The 4993-nt window shown below is 35.6% G+C and overlaps 1 pseudogene; it reads right to left on the bottom strand.

Annotated features, from left to right (window-relative positions):
* Nucleotides 1–3818: 3818 nt before the first annotated feature.
* LOC149241341 (18.1 kDa class I heat shock protein pseudogene) lies at nucleotides 3819–4304 on the bottom strand (annotated as a pseudogene).
* Between the last annotated feature and the right edge of the window lie 689 nt (nucleotides 4305–4993).

Genomic DNA, 4993 nt, shown 5'->3' with positions numbered 1-4993 from the left:
ATCAAAGCAATAGTGCAACTACATGGTGTTCCAAAGAATATTGTGTTGGACAGGGATGCAAAGTTCACTTCAAATTTTTGGAAGGAGCTATTTGCAGGCTTGGGTATAGAATTGGCCTTAAGTATAGCTTATCATCTCTAGACAGATGGTCAGACAAAGAGGATCATCAGGATCTTGGAAGATATTCTATGGATGTATGTGATGCACTAGCAGAGGGAATGGGAGGAGTATCTTCCATTGGTTGAGTTCACATATAATAATGGTTATCATGAGTCCTTGAGGATGACTCCTTTCAAAGAATTGTATGGATGAATTTGTAACAGTCCCATCAGTTGGAGTGATCGAGTGAATAGGGTACTTATTGGACTAGACATGTTGACAGACATGGAGCAGGAAATGCAGGTTATAAAGAAGAATCTAAAGGCAGCATAGGATAGACAGAAGAATTATGCAAATCAAAACAGGGTGTTCAAAGAGTTTCAGGTTGGGGAACATTTTCGTTTGCACATCAATCCCAAGAAATTCTCTTTGAGGATTGGTTCATGTGCCAAGTTGGCATCATGGTATTGTGGGCCTTTCAGGATCCTTGGGAGGATTGGACTAGTAACATATCGACTTGCACTGCCTCCAACAGTGAAAGTCCATGTTGTTTTCCATATTTCATTACTTAATAAGTATATAAAGGATTTTGATCATGTTATTGATTGGTTTGTATTACAGGTGGACCTAGAAGGAGAGTTCGAGCCAGAGCCTTAGTGCATATTGCAATAGAAACATCTCATGCTCAGGAACAAAGCCATAGAGCAAGTCAAAGTGCAATGGAAGAACTTTGGGCCTGAAGAAGCGACATAGGAGATGGTGGATTAGGTGCAAGCCCTATATCCTTCATTATTTTCTAGTTGAGGCAGAGCAATTTCAGTTTGATGTTGGTTTATGTTTGGCATATATGTTTTGCTAATGTTTTGATATTTGTATATGTATGTGGATGTGGATGTAAATACCACCACGAGTTAAGTTATAAAGTTCCAATAAGTGGTATGGTTATTATATTGTCATGTTGTCATGATGTTTTTCTTTTGAGCAGGTCTTTCATTGTAAATACTACAACGAGATAAGTTATAAAGCTCGATGGGCAGTATGTTTGCTTTTCAGTGGTTTTGTTGAGGTCTTGGTGTGGTTTAACACCGAGGATGGTGTTTTCCAAGGGGAGGGTTTTGTAACAACCCTTGTGAAAATTTCATGTAATAAAAGTTATTAAAGGAAAAATACGACCACAATTAAGGGACACTTATTCCAAGCTAAATGTTGGGAAAATACATCCTAGTGGGCATCACTATATTTGTGTTTTGGTTAAGGAAATTATCAAAGGCTAACGCAAAGGCATTAAAAGGAAAAAAACATTTTGTCATATTTATTTATGAAAATAAAGGAAATTAGGCAAAAATGAAAGTAAAAGATCACAGGTTGCATGTGAAGAGGAAATTGAAGGAAAATAATGGAAAATGAAAAAATTAGAGGCCTCATGCATAAAAAGGCTTATGAGGATCAGTTCATGGATTTTGTCAATTTCATGTTTGGAGCTTTCTCATCATTCTCTCTCTCTCACACTCTCTTGGTCACTTAGAGTTTTATTGGAGCACTCTAGTTTGGAGCAAGGAAAGGAAAGCAGGATCAAGCAACTTCAGCAGGAATACTTGCAGGTAACCTTTTTCATGTGTGATTTCCTAAATAGTTTGGACATGCATGACTTTTCATGTTGGTGTATGGTTGGTTCTCTTGTTGTTGGTGGCATGGTTTTGTCCGTTTATGATAGTGGATTTCAACCTAGCCTAGCTTTTTTCCAGATGCCATGGTATGTTGGGATTTTATTTCAATTTTTGAGCTTTGGTTTGCTGGATGCATTTTGAAATCTGGCGCACAAGTGGTCTCAAGGTTCATTCCCAAAGGCCTGGGAATCCCTTGATTGGTGTTGGCGGGATACACGATAAAGCCCAAGGGAGAAGTCTCGGTTTAGGGCCTAGTGATCTAGGTTGGATTGCGGTAAAGCCTGAGAGACAAGGAGAACAAAAATTCCTTAAGGATAGTGATGGAATTCCAAGTTCTGTTCAGTTGTGATCGGAGCACCAGTTTTGGTGTGAGCATGGTTTGGTGAGGGTGGAGGCAGTTTAACTTCTGGATTCCCTTGGTTGTTCTTAGATTGGTTGTTCTATGAGATCCCACATTCATGCTTGGAATATGGCATGGGGTTCACTGACTGAAAGAGAGATTTGTCTCAGCCATGTCTATGGTCAGGTGGTATGTGAAAGTCCCGAACCTAGTCGTATTTGCCAATGACTAATAAAAGCTAAGTTCTTTTACTTTTCCACTAATTTATATTTGGATTTTGGTTTCATGATGGTTATAAGCATGGTTGAATGACTGGTTCATGTCATGGTTATTTCATGTATTTACAGATAATTGTTAAATGGATGGATGCAAGACCTAATTGATGATGTAGTAATTCAAGGGAGAAGGAGGTGATAATTCTAGTTATGTTTCATTAGTTGCTTCAGTCGTTTATGGTATGTCTTGTATCCTAGACCTGTAGGTTGCATTGAGGCCAAGTATTTGACAGAATGTCAGTCCCGATTGGGGATGCTTAGACCTAGTCCTAAGGGTTATTTTTGTTTGATCAACATTGTTTTGTTTTTCAAATTATGTGTATTATATAAAAGCTGGTCTTCAAATAACACATCCATTAAGAGAGATATAAAAAAAAAAATACATTCTTACATTAAAATAAAAAGTATACAAATCTAGTTTATAGTAAATTTAGATTTTACATTTTTAGTTAAAATTAAAAGTTATATATATATATATATATATAGAATTAATATTCCACTTATTTTTAGTTTTAACTTCAAAAAACACAAAACATAAATCTAAATTTATTATAAAATAGGTTTGTATAATCTTTTATTATAAAATCTGACCATAGAATTTGTGTGATACTAAGAAGGTGGAAGAAGAAAAGCACTTCCTCTTATATTATCTTAGTCTTGTCCATATCCAATCTCAATTCCCTATAATGAGTCAAACCTCTAATCTTCTTCACCTATTAAGCCAACCTAACTATAGCCATATTGGAATGCTTATTTTCCTAGTCATTGGTCATAGAAACAAGATTTTGAAGAATGACAATTAGACTCTCTTTTTCTGTGGGATAAATTACATTGGTCTTAATGAACGTTAATCATCATCATCATATATAAAAGAAATAAATGAACATCAATCTATTTATTAATACTCAATAAATCCAATTTTAAATGAATATACATAAATAATTGATATTGAAATAGATATTAATTTTTTAATTGTTGATATTAATTTTAAAGATCTTTTGTTTGGGTAAGAAAAACAAAAGAAATAAAAAACAGAGACATTATAGGAAAATAAAACAGAGACTTAACATCCTAATCCCTAAAGTGATAATGAATTTTAAATCAAATAGGTTTAAAAAACCGATTGTGAAGTATTAAACAGAATAATTTAAATAAATAACTACGTGATATACTGATTAAATAACAATACCAGAATAGCAATGATGATAAAATGAATAATGAAAACCTTCTACACATCACAGCGGAAGCCTGAACCTGCGTCTGCTTTTTATTATTGAAAAACACACAACACATACAAACACAGCGTAAGCGATGGAATAACAGGGGTGCAAATGGATGTGTTTATTGTATGATTTAGATGACGGAGAACCGATTACTGCACACAAAATCTACAGGCACAGCAGGTCCATATTGACATTTTCATACCGAATGAGAGGCTCAGTTAGAGATTTCGATGGATTTGGATCGAGATGGCGGGTGTTTAAGCTGCTTCGGCACCGTCACACTCAGCACCCCGTTTTCCAACCTCGCCTTGATCTCTTCCACCTTTGCATTTTCCGGCAGCCGGAAACGCCGAAGGAATTTTCCATGGGATCGCTCAATGCGGTGCCATTTGTCGTTCTTCTCCTCTTCTTCCTTTTTGCGCTCGCCGCTTATCTGCAGAATTCTCTGGGCCTCCTCCAATTCTATTTTCACCTCCTCTTTCTTCAAACCAGGCAGATCAGCCTTGAAAATATGCGCCTCTGGCGTTTCCTTCCAGTCGATCTGACTATTTGCTACGGCAGAAGCTTCCTTCACAAATTGCCCCGATGGTCCCCCGCTGGCCAAATCTGTGAATGTTTGGAAAGGATCCCATACTTCCAAGGAGAAGGGATCGGATTCTCTGGATGGTCTCCTTCTGAAAAGGCTAGGATTTATGGACATTCTTCTTCAGTAATTAGAGCAATATGCAATTGGAAACGATTGGAATGAATACAGAAGAACAACACTATGACTTCAGTGGTTTTTATTTCAATATCGATCTCAGATGCATGGGAAGCGATGTGAATTTCTATTTTTATAAGACATGGAGGAACAGTGTGGCCTACATCTAAGGTCCAGCAAGATTCGGTGTTATTTCTCCAGAATTATCTATCGGCAGGTAATGTGGTACATGATATGCTCGATATTGAACGATGTCGATTTGGAAATTAATGTCTGATGATGTGGATATGTATATCCTACCATAGAGGGAGAGATTCGATCAGAAGTCCAATTCTTTCTCATTGGGCATTTATTTCGTGTTTAATTACAGAAATGCAAGCATATTTGAAAGGTATATGTGATACGATAAATACTGTTTTAGAATTAAAAAAAATTCTTCTGTTGAGATTCACTACATTTACAAGTAAAAAGAAAATTATATTGATTATTTTAATTATAATATATATATATATATATATATATATATATATTTTGGTTATTTATATAAATAATAATTAATATATGTTTATAAGTCTATAATAAAGGGTGAAAGGGTGTATTGTTAAGTTACTTTGTGATATGAAAGTCACTAGTTTGAAACATTTTAGGTAAAAATCTAATCATGATCGCAGCGTCTCAAGTCAAAGTCT

The sequence above is a fragment of the Pinus tabuliformis genome, chromosome 8, assembly GCF_031772625.1.
Source record: "Pinus tabuliformis cultivar Carrire ecotype Pingquan chromosome 8, CPIR1, whole genome shotgun sequence".
NCBI lineage: Eukaryota > Viridiplantae > Streptophyta > Pinopsida > Pinales > Pinaceae > Pinus > Pinus tabuliformis.
Note: the sequence above shows the minus strand (reverse complement) of the source record. Positions and strands in the feature narration are given on the sequence as shown.